The sequence below is a fragment of the Apium graveolens genome, chromosome 8 (assembly GCF_009905375.1).
Source record: "Apium graveolens cultivar Ventura chromosome 8, ASM990537v1, whole genome shotgun sequence".
NCBI lineage: Eukaryota > Viridiplantae > Streptophyta > Magnoliopsida > Apiales > Apiaceae > Apium > Apium graveolens.
Window position 1 is genome coordinate 133,975,348 of NC_133654.1, and position 15,858 is coordinate 133,991,205.

Consider the following 15,858-nt stretch of genomic DNA (forward strand, 5'->3'; position numbering starts at 1 on the left):
TCAATCAAAGCAACGATAGCAGGTTAATACCATTCTTAATCATATGCCTTCGATAGAATACTTAACTCAAAGGTTCGTTTAGTCCTTTTTGAAACATGGTCCAGGCTCATCTCAAGATAGTACCTTCGGAGATAGATAGCCCGCTCATGATGATTACACGAATTAAACCTTTACCAACTACTATTACGGTTGGGTATTGCACAGTCATCAGAAGGAATGTTAATCTTCCAAACCATAATACAACCTTCACAGCTTTAATCATCATCACTGTATTCCTTTGGCACAAGCGCCTATAACTATCCTCTTACCTTTAAAGTGTCGGCCACCTCTTTGGCCTTTCCTGATAGTAAAATTTCCTTACAGTCAATGTCATTTTAACCACCTCCAAATAAATTTTCTATCTCATTTCAATCACTGCTTATGTGAAGATGTTTTCCTTAAAATCTGATGAGTAAAAAAAAATATCACCATTTTTCCATAAGTTATTGCCTCAGTCTTTAGAGGTTAATCACTGTCACGACTGACTCTCAATCATACTTAGAACATCTTTTATCTTAGGTCCTAATTTCCCTGAACAATTTCGACCTTTACTGGTTCGATCCATACTTTCTCGTGGTTTAACACGTGCCCCACTTGGCATCATATATAATTACGTCATATTTCCTTTATCAATATTTCTATTCTTGAGAATTTTGAATATTACCTTTCTCCTTGTAAAACCTCTAAGGTTATCCTTGAATCGTTCCTCCTGTATTCCCTAGATACAGGCATATCAAAATACCATTTACTAATACTAGAACCATTGTCTATGTACTTCTGAAAAATTTCTTTACTGGTCTTTAAAGGTTGTTGTTACCTTGATCCTTTCCAATTCATACTAGTCAAAACTCGTGTTGTCCCTGTTAAGGGTGAAATGCAAACCTTTATGAATTCCCCTAGGATTCGTTTTAAGTTACCGATGTTCTATCCTTAATTCCACCTTTAAAAAGGTACATGCATCCTTCCATGGATAAATCAAGTCATATATCCCTGATGAGGGTGTCTTATTCAATCATTCCCACCTCGATAGTATATGCCTAATTTCACAATAACATCTGTATTCAAAATGAGGTCAATCAATATGGCCTCCAAAAGATAACAACGGTTATCCGCTTTTCTTGCCTAATTTGGTAACGATAACAAGCATGTTCTGGAAGATATTGGTCGTGTTCAACGTGAACCTCTTTTTAATAATTCCTTATTTACTTTTGTTATTTATCTCAACAGTCACCTCAATGTTGGGATATCTTTCATACCTGGCGTCTCCCTTTCTGGGTATCGAGACACCGGTCTTACACTTCACATTCTTGAAGGTCACTTCCTTCATCCAATTTTCCTAATTTCTTACTTCCTTGTCTCCTCAGTCTATCCGCGTCTCATTATTTATCCTTCGAATTATCTCAAGGTTTCCTCGAATCCTCCCAACTTACAGGGGATAAAATATATGTATCTCTTATGCCTTCAACCATCAATTTTAACTCATGGTGAATCACCCTCATCCTGACGAATGCATACTTTTCTATTTCTATTTCTACGAGTCTTTAGGGTTTCCTCATACCCAACTCCCTTATCATACCTCAAACTCTATTGCCTTTATATTCCTTTCCACTTCAGTTTCTTTTTATTTTCCTTTCTCTTATCATTATTTCATGACCCAACACAACATAAGCATTGATTTCAAACATCCCGTCATTCTGGATTCGTGTCCTCAGAACGAATCTTGATAACTTTTACAACTTAGATTCATAATTCATCATACTCGTCTGCCTTTGTTCTGGCTCTAAAGCTTTTACACTATCTTCATAACCTTGGGAAGTACTTTCCTGAAAACAATTGACTGAACTTAAATCAGTTTATTATAATCTCTTGCTCCGTGCCTTCCTTGGCCTTTCACCAGCGGGTGGCCTCTCTCTTAGGAGGGTAAATGACAAAACAGTCTTTTGTGATTCATCAATTATTTAGAATCTCAAATGATTCCTATATTTCCTTTAGCCAGGCTCTTGCCTCGACTGGGTCAACTTGTTCCTTGGAACTCTGAGAGCTTAGCGATTTAAAGGTCATGAAAGAATTTCCTACCGCATTGTTTCCTCAAGGTGGTGGTTGGGGATAATAGTCTAAGTTATTTTTAGACAGGTCCATGAATTGCCGTATAGGAGTACCGTCTCGGGTCTCCTTTCCTTACTCAACTTTCTGTTTCCTTAGTATGAAATATTTCATCCTTCTCCCATACTTGGGGTTATCTTATACGTTAAAATCCTCATTTTCCACTTCATTATGTTATGGGTTCCTTCTATCTTGATGGCGTCCTCCCTGACTATCACATTTAGGGTTTGCCCTTAATCTTATTCCTTGAACTATGACTTTCATCTAAGATCTCATCTTTAAGCTCTTGAACATTTGGAACCCAAATTCTATAGGAATACCTCATTATTCCCTTATCATCTTTCTCGGTATTAATCTCATATCTATTTGTTGGCTCTCTGCCTTCATTCATCACTTTTTCTGGCACAATATGTTCTTTTCCAATAATTCGGTCTGTATTGCAATCTCAAACAACTTTTCGGTACCGGCTCCGATTACCTTCACTTCTATTTCCATTTTCTCAAAATCTCCTATAAACTCTCCCAAAGAAATTATTATCTTGAGTCTCTCCTTTTTACTAAGGGCATCAGCCACCACATTGGCTTTCCCCGAATGATAAAGAATCTCCCAATCATAATTCTTGATTAGCTCTAACCGCCTTCTCTGGTGTATGTTGAGCTCTTTCTGCGTGAAAATGCACTAGAGCACTTATGGCTTGTGTAAATCTCGCACTTCTCTCCATACAAGTAGTGCCTCCAATATTTATGGCAAAACTATTGCCACGAGCCCAAGCTCATGGGTGGGGATATCGAATTTTATATTCCCTTAATTGTCTTAACGCGTACGCGATTACCTTGTTGTGTTGTATAAGAAGCACCCTAATTCCTTATTCGAAGCGTCACTACACATCACAAAACCTCCTTTTCCATCCGGCAACCCCATCATAGGGGCCGTCACCAATCTTTGCTTCAGTTCTTCAAAGTTGTTCTCGTATTTTTCTGTCCATTCAAACTTCTCAGTCTTACGATTAAGCCGCGTTAAAGGGGGCTACTATCTTTACAAACTTGAACGAACATCCGGTAGTGACCGACCAATCCTACCTCTAGTAGTCGACCTAATCATGGTCATCAATTCATCAGTGGTCCTTTATTCATTCTTGTCAGGATCCTCCATGGGATCCTCCTCAGCAACTATCCCTTCTAGGACAACATCCTCAACCGCTACATCCTCAATATGAACATCATCCGATCTCGCGTTAGGACGCTCTATCGGATCCATAATCTGATCTCCAATAAGTAATAAAACATCATCGCGTTGTTGCCCCTCAACCTCAGGGTTCGGAGTCCCGCTACCATATACGATAACGAACTACGCTTCTATCACGATATTTATAAGGGTTCCCATAAGGGTTTTAACTGTCAGTACTACGTTAGGTAGCCCAACTATGAACTTGGCAAGAGTTCTTACTATCTTAGTGAACTTATTATCTTAACGTCACATCATCTCTGAGGTTTATAACGCTTGGCTCTGATACCATTTCTGTAACACCCCTAAATCCGGGGTCGGGGATCCGGGTTGTCACGAGTTCCATTTTCCTTAATAACACCCAATCTTAATAATTAATCAACTATCCTGTACTGTGACCCCACCATAAACACACACACCACAAGTTATAGTCTCAGAGATGAATATCCAAAAATAATCATTAAATAGAATAAACAGAGTCATAAGTCCTCGAATGAATATTCAAATAATATTCATTAAATAAAATAAAGTTATCGAATAAATCTTATTCGATCAATAGTTTTGAAAACTATATCCATATATATATAAATATATATATATATAATATACTCGGGAACATCGACTCCCGGTTTAGAAATATATTCACCTTTGGGTCCCCTATACTAAGGGTATACGCAACTACTGCTTATTTCTAGCATAGGTATTATGCAACTATAAGCATTGAAATCAACAGATAGATAACCAGATTACGAAACAGACATGCATATATACCATATCAGCATGCTCCAATATATCGCAAAATTTTCTAATAACAATCATGCACTTATCACAAGATAATGCATATACATATATTTACATCACAACAACAGTATAACGGGTAGAAAACTTGCCTGAGTGCTCCCGGATAGACTTAAGCTTAGAGTGGGTCCAATAACCTATGAACAACAACATAAGTCGGAATTAAACCCCGGGCGCTTAAGAAACTAGACTTTAACCATTTAGAGTCCTAACGTTCGCTTTCGCGCTTAACGATTTACTTAAGTCGCTCGAGTACCCTCGGCTCCACCATTTTTAATAAATTAACCATTAAGAGTTTTAAGGCGATTCTTTCGCGAGTACCTTACCAACTGCCTAATCCACTTATCATATTTGTTTCATAACCCAATTAGTCATTTAAAGTCCTTAACCAAGGTTTCAAAGTAAGGCGAGGGGTAATGGTTCGTTCGCGAAACACCGTTACTTAAAACGGTCGTTTCTCCTAAACCGTTCATCGGATTCAAACGAACCACATATCAAAACGAAGCTCGTAACATGAGCTATCTAAAAATTGCAATGGTCAAAACCTAACAGTGAGTTCAATCTTTCTGATGTTAAGAACAAAAACAGTCTAAAGTAAATCGGACATTACGACGGCTATGTTTACGCCATTACCAATTTCTATACCACTCCAATCAATCCACAATTCAACCCACAATCAACATTACAACCAAAATCCCTCCAAACCTCACCACATCAGTCCATTAATTCATGTTTTATCCAACTTATTCAACCACAACAAAAGCTACTAACCATACTAAGGTTCATTAACTAATAACCAAGTTTCAACCATCAAAATCTCTACAAGCCCAACCAAACATTAAACAAATAAGCATCATGCTTCACATATACTATATCAATCATAACCATTCCTAAATACTCAAAACTAAAAGCTAGGGTTTGGAGTTTATACCTTCTTGAAGCTTCTTAACACAACACAAGAGCTTTGAATGCCTAAAAGAACCCTGATCCTTGCTTGTATAACCTTAAACTTTCATAAAAATTCAAGAAAACTAAAGTTATTTTTTGAAAGTTACTATTCACCATCTTCTTCCTTGAATTATTGGAAGAGATTGTGAAGGAAATTGAAGCTTAGATTCATGGGATAGCTATATCTATGTATAAGGAACCTTGGATAATTACCTCATGATTTAACAATGCTTGGATCTTGGATTTTGATTTTTTTCTCCTTGAAAATGAAGAGAAAGCCAAGAGCTTCCTTGAAGAAATGGAGTGTTTTGTGTTTTTTTGATGTTATGATTTGTTTTTGGCTTGGTTGATCCACTTTGTTTGTTTAATTAACTTTTTACCATGGTAAAGAATTAATGGTTCACAATCAACCAACCAATCCCTCCTTTTTGTCATGCTTAAGTCACCATGCTTATGTCATCTTCAACACTTGTCTTCTTCTTGTTGGTGTGATGACATCATCATCCACTAACCCCTTGATTAACTCCTAATTGCTTGCCTAATGACCGCTGATCTGTTATACGGTTCGCTTAACTTTCGTTCTCGTTTATCGTTTGAGGGATCATACCCGGGATCTTATTACTTGGGTTCCCTTAACCTTTCTCAATACATTATATTCCTCTTATGATCCTCTCTTATAATCCTTGAATTTAAATCCTTTTAATCATGTTACCTTATACTCAATTCTTGCGGTATCTGGTGGATTTTCTGGAAAAATTCAAAGTGTTCAGATTTGGATTCTGATGATCTTTACATACACTTATATATCACATAGAGTACCAATAAAATCTCAGAATATCCATAAAAGAACCCCTACATAGTGTGGCATGAAAAGTTTTCTTATTCAGCATAATCTGCAGAATCACTATTCATAAGGGTTTCAAAAATTTCCAAAAATTGTGGTTATTACAACTTTGACCGTCTATTTGAGGATGATAGGCGGTTCTCATATTCAAGTTAGTTCCTAAACATTCTTGGAACTAGGTCCAAAACCTGGAATTGAACGTCGTGTATCGATCCGACACTATAGATACAGGAACTTCATGCTTGGTCACTATCTCGTCCAAATATAACTTAACTAACTTTTCCAAAGAATACCTTTTGTTAATTGGAAGAAAATGCGCTGACTTGGTCAACCTATCAATGATTACCCAAATGGTATCGTGATTTGCTCTCATCTTTGGCAATCCCATTACAAAATCCATTGCAATCTCTTCCAACTTCCACTGGGAAATTTCCAAAGGTTGTAACAATCCACTTGGATGTTGATGTTCTTCTTTTACCGTCTGATATACGTGACACTTGCTAACCCAATTGGAAATATCCTTCTTCATTCCTGGCCACAAGAAATTTTTCTTCAAGTCTTGGTACATCTTAATGCTACCAGGGTGGATAGAAAATCGAGAGTTGTGCACTTCGTGTAACACTTCATTCTTCAGTTCCGTTACATTAGGAATCCAAATTCTGGAAGAAAATCTAAACAAACCTTGGTTATCCTTTTGGGTACACAATGCGTCTCCCGTCAAAGTATTCAATTCTTGTTCCATAACTCCTTCTTAACACCTTTTGATCTTTTCCGTTAACGCTGGTTGGAGGGTAATCTCGTATAGTTGCTCCTGACTTCCACTTGGTACTCGAACTTCAATCTCCATCTTTTCTAAGTCTCGTGTTAGTTCGTCCGCAATCTGAACCATATTCAACTTCTCTTTTCTGCTCAAGGCATCAGCCACCACATTGGCTTTGCCTGGGTGATAATTAATTGAACAATCATAGTCCTTGATCATTTCCAACCACCTTCTGTGTCTCATGTTCAAATCCTTCTGCGTGAATATGTACTTCAGGATCTTGTGATCCGTGTAAATATCGCACTTCTCTCCATACAAGTAATGACGCCACAATTTCAGAGCAAACACTATAACTGCCAACTCAAGATCATGGACTAGATATTTCTGCTCGTGAGGCTTTAGTTGTCTAGAGGCATAAGAGATAACTTTGTTGTGTTGCATCAGTACACAAACCAAACCTTTCAAAGAAGCGTCACTATAAATCACAAAGTTTCCCGTCTCATTTGGCAATGCTAGTACTGGAACTGTCACTAACCTCCTTTTCAATTCTTAGAAACTTTCTTCACACTTTTCCGTCCAAACGAAATTCTCATTCTTCCTGGTTAACTTGGTTAATGGGGATGTAATCTTAGAGAAATCCTTTATAAATCTTCGGTAATATCCTGCTAGTCCGAGAAAACTTCTTATTTCTGTCGAAGTCTTCGGTTACTTCCACTTGGATACGGCTTCAATCTTCACAGGGTGTACTTTGATGCCTTCCTTACTCACCACATGTCCAAGAAACTGTACTTCTGAAAACCAAAACTCACACTTGGAAAACTTTGCATACAGTTGCTTTTCTCTTAACCTCTGAAGGGCAATCCATAGATGCATTACGTGATCTTCAGGAGTCATTGAATATATGATGATGTAATCAATAAATACAATAACAAACTTATCCAAGTACTCCTTATACACCCGGTTCATTAAATCCATAAAAGCCGCTGGCGCATTCGTCAATCAAACAACATTACTAAGAATTCATAATGGCCAAATCTTATTCTGAATGTAGTCTTACGAATATCTTCGGGCTTAATCTTTAATTGATGGTAGCCAGACCTTAAGTCAATCTTTGAAAAATAACATGCTCCCTTAAGCTGATTAAACAGATCGTCGATGCGTGGCAAATGATACTTGTTCTTTATTGTCAACTTGTTCAGCTCCCTATAGTCAATACATAACCGCATACTTCCATCCTTCTTCTTTACGAATAATACTGGAGCTCCCCACAGAGAAAAACTAGGTCAAATCACTCCCTTATCCATTAGTTCCAGAAGTTGCTTGGCCAATTCTTTCATTCTACTGGAGCCATTCGATATGGAGCTTTAGAAACTGGGTCGGCTCCGGGTATCAAATCAATGGAGAACTCTATCTCTCGGTCAGGTGGTAATCCTGGAAATTCCTCTGGAAAGACGTCGGGAAATTCTCTTACTATGGGAATCTCATCCAAGGTAGGGGTCTCCTTCTTCTTATCCACCTCATGAGCCAAATATGCTTCACACCCTTTCCGCAACAATTTCTTTCCTTGTAATACTGAAAGGAACTTCTTGCCCTGCCTCTGTCCTTGATAACTGATCCTTTTATCATCTGGGGTATACATAACAACTCTGTTTTTCTTGCAGTCAATATTTGCCTTATACAGAGACAACCAATCCATGCCTAGAATAACATCTAATTCTCCTAACTCAAAAGGTATTAGGTCGACAGGGAAAGTATATCCTGAAATCTCTATGGAGCACTTAGAACATAATTGAATTACGGGAACTTTATCCTTGTTAGCCACCTCTATGGTTAAAGGTTCATCTAAGTCTTCCAAAATTAATTGCATTTTATTCACATAGTTCATAGATATAAAAGATTTGGACGCTCCCGAATCAATTAAAATGTTAACAGGTTCGGAATTAAGAGAAAACGTACCTGCAACTATATCGGAATCCTAAGTGTCAGAGAGTTATTGGTCATCTTTAAGATTCTAGCCCTGGCAGTGCTTGTTGCTGGTGCTTGGGACACACTTCTTCCAACACTACCCTGGGTTACTGATCTGCAATTCCTAGCAATAAGCCCCACTTTTCTGCAACTAAAACATGTTACTCCTTGGGTCTCAGACTTACACTCAGTGGAGTAATGACCCTTCTGGCCATACTTAAAACAGTTGACATTTTCTCTGCGCTGAACACTGTGCTTCTTTCCACATGTCTTACAGTCAATCACTGGCTTGCTAAACCTTGTTAGGGTAGAATTAACTGAAGTAGTATTGGGCCTAGCCTTGGGGAAATTCTGTCTCATGAACTTCCTATCCTTATTATTTCCAAACCGGCCCTGAAACTTCTGGCTTACTCCTCCTGATTCTGACCTAGCAGGTCCACTTTCAAACTTCCTTTTCTTCTCACCCTGCTCCTTAGCAGCTAACCTCTGGTCACTCTCTATCACTATGGAATCCTGAACTACCGAAGTATACATCTTGAGTTGTAAGGCTACAACTCCACTCCTTATCTCTGGCTTCAACCCTTGTTGAAACCGCTTTGCTCGCTGAGCTTCCGAACTCACATACTCTGGTGCTATACGGGCCAACTCCGTAAACTTAGCTTCGTACTTTGTAACACTCATGTCTCCTTGCTTCAACTCCAAAAACTCCATCTCCATCTGAATCTGGAGACAATCCGGAAAGTATTTTTCCAGAACAGTTCTGTAAATCGGGTCCATGGAATAAGACCTTCTCCTTCCAATGCTCGCGTAGACTCCAACCAATAGTTTGAATCATTCTTCAAAAAATAACTAGCATAATATGTCTTTCAATCCTCACTCACCTTGGTGAGTGCAAACGCCTTCTCCATTTCCTTTAACCATATCCTGGCAGCAAAAAAATCCACTTCACCTTTAAATCCTGGGGGTTTCACCTCCTGGAAAGACTTAAAACTAACAACCTGGTTTGTCCCCCTCATCTCATGGTGCTGTTGGATTTGCAGCTGCTGCTGTTGGATTTGCTGTTGTTGTTGTTGTTGCTGGAATTGTTGTTGCTGCTTCTGGAATTGTTGTTGTTTTTGGGACAGCTGGGTAGACTTCTGACGCAACATATCTAGCAATTCACCCATGGAGGGATCCCCAGCAGATCCATGACTGGGTTGAGAATTCTTCTTTAGTGGCATTCTCTTAAAACATAGCAGTCATATATAAGAAAATGGATTGCTCCAAGCAGTTTATACATATGTATCAGGAGAGTGTTTCCACTAAGACAATATCCTCATCCCCCAATAATTGGATCCATCCTGAGAGAATGATCATAATCTAGAATACCAGCAACAGAAGCAGCAATAATAGTAACAACAATAATACCAACACACAAGTATATCTGAAAACTGAATAACATAATAAAGCAGCTACTATATAACATCCAACAGAATATAACTGATACAACTGAAATCCAACTGAAAGGAAACCATCTGAATACACAACAAAACTGGCTGTCATAGCAGTCTCCACCTACTACAAACTACAACAACATAATAGATGTATACAAATGAACCAACTACAGAACTTCTGGAACCAACTCTGAGCTCTATATCTCTCAGCTGCAACTCTGATCTAACCACTGCCACTGCCACTGATAGAACCTAACTCAAACACCAGCCAGTTAACCAAGTCCTGGTAGTGAATGGCCTTGAACTCTGAGCTAATAAAAGGGTTAATAGACCTAGCTCTCTTAACAGCAATCTAAGTCAAAGACCTCACTCAAGCCTGAACGTCAGGTGAAGAGACATGGAGGCCCTAAAAAGGTCCAACTGGTATCTGGTCAAGATGCGCGGCTAGCTCTGGGCTCTGCTCTCTAATGAGAGACCTATTCACCGTTCGGTGAACATGATAGGAAATGGGGGAAGAGGCACCTGAAGGAGCAGATGGAGGAATCAGTGGTCTCAAGGAAGAATAACTGGGACCACAACCTGGTGAAAAGTCCCTACAGCAGATACTGATCTCCGTACCCAACGGGGATGGGCACTAGCTCCAGGGATATCTCTCGTCATTAATTGTGGAGGGTTTTCCTCTTTTCTTAGAGAGTTCGAATAGAATAAGTAGTCAGATATAAAATAATTTCTGTCTCCTCAGCTACAATGTCTAAGGTCCTCTATGAATCGAAACTATCCGAGTCTGACCGATTCTCCTGGGATGGAGAACTAGAGATCATAATAGGCCACTGCCAACAGGATAAATATACAGAAAAGACACAACAAGGTCAAGGCAGTTCTATCAAAACATTAATAGATGCCAGGGTAACGCCGTTGGAACCCTCGACTGACTCTAGGGTTTGCTCCTCTATATGATTTACTGACTCACCTTAAGACATAGTTCTATACCTTTTTGACTCAATCCCTAACCTGAATCAGGAACTTAAACTTGTAGCTCTGATACCAACTGTGACGGCCTCAACCCCGGGGTCTGGAGTTGATGTCACTAAACACAATTATTAGAAATATAAACAACAAGAATATTATTATTAAAATATACTAACTCGACCCCGAACCAAGATACGATCCAGGTTCAAGTATGATCCATGCTACATATTATTACAAACCATTTATTCAAAAGTCTGACACTAACTTATTCAGCAACTCTTTAGACCGTATATGATCTGATACTAACTACCTCTGGAGAGCCGGGTCCTGAAGGGGCGGAGACACGGTTCTGCCAAGGTCTGATTGGTCTTCTAGGCATCTGCGATATATATATATAACAGGTTGCCAGGGTGAGCATAATCGCTCAACAGTACCGACATATGAATATCTAGATAGAAATAGTAATGTAAATAATTATAGGAACATAACTATAATCAACATGAAATCCAAAATCTGTAAATCATTTCGAACAACAGTATATAAATAAAAATTAAGATAACTGGATATGACTGACTAGCATGCTTTTAACAAAACAAACGTAGTTGTGTGCGGTGTAAGTACCAGAGTCCAATTTTAGCATGCTATTTACATTTATAAAACCACTGTATCAATTACTTATTCCCTCACGGGAATCACAAAGGAAAATCAGATACGTAACAGATATGTGAAGATAGCTGATCAGGCTATCAACACCAGACGGCTCTAACTGCCATCCCATTTACTTGTTCCGGAACTTAGAGACTAGCTAGGTCTCTGACCTGCTGGACTAATCGGTTATGAATTGCTAGAAACCGAATTAGCCTCTTACGCCACCGCAATAGGCCTACTCTGGCCCATATATATCCCATATCTGACCTTTTTATCCAGTTTTCAAAACACTTGTACCTATCTCATTTCAAACCATTTGTTTTAATAGCACACATAAAAATCTGGTTCACAAATCATTTTTATTCGAGATAGGTACCCTTTTTGAAGTTACTTTTCCCCAAAATGGTTTAAAACAGTGATTTATAACTACGGGGGACATGTAACTTCAAACGTTTCTATTCCGTTACGAGATTAAAACATTAGCTATTCATACGTACTGAACCATAAGAGAATGGTCAGGGGTACTTGCTTTGCAACGCTTTCGAAAACCCTAAGTAGCTTTTACGCTGACTTCGGTCCTGGCGATACTCGACTGGGATCTACAATAACAGAATACCCTAATCAGTTACATCGACATGCTTGATATCCTCAATCCTAATTATCCCAATTCGATAGCCCGACTCGTATAATATATATAGACGCAATCACGTAATCACATAGCCCGTATATAAATATGGGTAATATGTTTCAAATTATATAGTACGTTTCTCGTATTTAAAATAAATTTTAGAAAATTTTGGCAGAAACTCTTTTGTTTATAAGCCTACCCGTCGATTACAATCAACGTCAATATTCACAACCATACACAATCCATAATTCGCAACACAATTCCAAAATTCCAAAATCATTTATATACGAAACGGTTATACAATTTACTTTATTTATTTATAAAATTTAGGACTCAGATAACAATCATCACATGCCACCGTTGACTCACCGAAGTTCATCGTCAACGGCGGTACAATTTATTGGTGCCCGATATAATACGGGTTTTCAAATAAATTACACGGATTACTAATATTTCCGCAAAAATTATAATATCACAGATATTCATTCAAAAAAATTTGCTACAGAAAATTTGCAACAATTAATATACTAATCCAAGTTTCAAATCCCAAGAACAAAATAGGGGAAACACATGAACCGCACGGGCCAACACCCGCAGCAACCACACAACACAACCGCACAACACATGCACACACGCACACGCACACACGCACGCGCACACACATACTTCCGGCCACCCAGCCGGAGTTCACGCGGCGGCAACCGGAATTCAAGGCAGCAATCAAGGAAACACTGCACATATATATACATATATACAAGTGCATGTATATATATACAAACAAACAGAAGAAATCAGAGCTAACAACCGGAGTTAAAACAAACGGAACTCACCGGAAAATCGAAGAGAACATGCGAACAAGGAACCATGAGGGAGAAAAGAAGGAGAGGTGAGGGAAAGAGAAAGAAATCAAGAGAGATTCGAGAGAGAAATAAGAGATTTTGAGAGAGATATGAAGGGATTACAGTGGATGCCGAGAGAGACAAAAGAGAGTTGATGTTTTATCCCCCAAATTATAAGTTGCTGACACGTATCCTTAATTGTAATACGTGTCGCTTCCTTATTGCCGCAATTCTGTATTCTATAGGTTTAGTTATATCCCGAACTTATTATTTACGTTATCAGCTACGGATAAAATGAACTCAAAAATGTACTAAAATAGTTTAAAAAATATATAGGTATCCCGAACTTAACAAAAACGTAGATTTCATAATTTTTAAACAGATTTGGGGGCACGTCAAATACCTGCATTTAGCAATCAAGCGAAATAACGTGCAGGTGAAATTTATCCCAAAAATTTTCAAAATAATTTTAAAATTCTCGGAATATTATAAACTTCATAAAATATGAGTTTCGTGATTTTTGAAGAATTCTGGAATTAAATATGGATTTTACAAATAAATACAATCAGAAAATCATTTATAAATAAATAATTAATGAAATATTGATTTCTTAATTTTATAAAATCCTAAAAATAATAATTGAAATTATAATATCATAAAACTAATTTTAGAGACAATCCAAATATTTATGGATTTAAAATTGCAATAAAACCACTTTTAAAAGCGAGACAAAACCATATAACTCAATAATAAATCACACAATCCAACCTATATACCAATAAATCACAATAAATAAATAATGAAACAACACACTGTTGCCCAAAACCAATACATGTATTTTATTTAATTATTTATTCAACTATTACACTTTTAAAATAATAAAAATATTAGAAAATATACGAGTCATTATAATCAAGTTGAATAAAGCAAACAGAGCTCAAGCTGCTTTGGTTGTTCGAATGGAAAAATAAATCAAATGCATTCAGGTTGTACTGAATTTGTTTATTCAGCACGGGACCCACTGTAATATCCCATATTTTCAGATATTATTTTTATAATTATTTGGAATTGTTTATGTGATTTTATGTGAATTTTGGTGAATTATCTAATAAGTGGAATTGATGTTTGGGTGTTTAAATGTGATATTATTTGAGTATTTGAATTGGTATATGTCCAGAATAAAATATAGATAATTGTGATATTTTTCTAGTAATTTTTGGACTATTAGATAATTTTATATTGATTTATTAATTATTAATTATTTTCTGAATAATTACCAAAATTATTTTATAAAGCCGGGAATCGTCCGACTTCAACCGTTTTTACGTTTTTACAACCCGAAACTCTTCCGAAAACTCCTTCCTAACCTAATCTGGTAATTCCGGACATTTTCCGTGTTTTGACTTTTTCGATCCGGATTACAGTTTGACCCGTGCGCGGCCCGGCGCAATATTTTCGACACAATACGCATTTCGATACATCAACAAAACCCGTATTCTCGAGAGACGGGATATTTTTACGTTATTTTCATATATGGTGTTTTATAAAAAGCTCGGTTTTGATAATTATCCAATTCTGGTATTGAATTGTATCGTTTTTGTAGTTACTTAGCGGCTAAGTAACTAATTTAACGATCCAAAACGATCCAGAACGATCCAATATTCCATAAATATAAATAGCCTATTTCTTATTTCATTTAATCCGTTTATTCATTTGCAACCAGTTAAAACACCGTAAATACAGAGAAAAACCCGAGAAACCGAAACGTTCCCGAGAATCAAACACACGAACGAAGGCGTTATCGAACTCCGATTCGGGCGTGCAGCATATCAAAACGAAGCTCTCGAAATCTTCTTTCTAAATCAATCATCAGTTTCTGCCCAGAAATCATGGTAATTTTCTTATTTATTTATTTATATTCGAATTATTTGATAATTAAATTATGAAAATTTGTTCTTGATGTTGTTGATGTGATTTGATGCTTCCATGTTGTAGAGCATGTTTTTCTGGTCGATTTGGTATATTATACTTCAAAAATAGAGTTCAATATCATATAAAAATTAAGGTTTGATTTTTTGGAAATTTCTTGAATATGTGTTCTTGGTGTTCTTGGAGAATTCTGAAAATCAAAGTCAATTTTGAAGGTGTTATTGAACACCAAATCCCAAGTATTAATAACCGTTGTGAAGCCCTTGATGAGAGCTATCAGTTTGTACCTATTTCATCAACAAAGATTGATTATTTAATAAATTCGATTTTTCAATTTAATTAGTTAAATTCGGTTTTTGATTTTAAGTAATTGTTTGTTTGATTTGAAGTTAAATTATCATTCCTGGGAGCCTGAGGATTGATTTCGTATTTTAATCTGTTAATTAGGTTGAGTATTCAGTAAAATCAGATTTCGGCCGGTTTTTCGCCGGATTTCGGCTGAACCTCGTCGGGGAAGACGATGTAATCGTCGTTCAGGGAAAAGGTTGTCGGTGCTGGATCCCTGGGATGAATTAGAATCAGAAACCAGTATAAATTGCGACGTTAAACCCCAAATTGGGGCTGTTGTTTGTTGCCAGAATGGAAATCCGGTAGCCGGACATTGTTGCCGGAAATTAAGCTTTCCGGTGACGTGTTCTTGTTGACCCGTTGGGTCGACCTTTAACCCGATT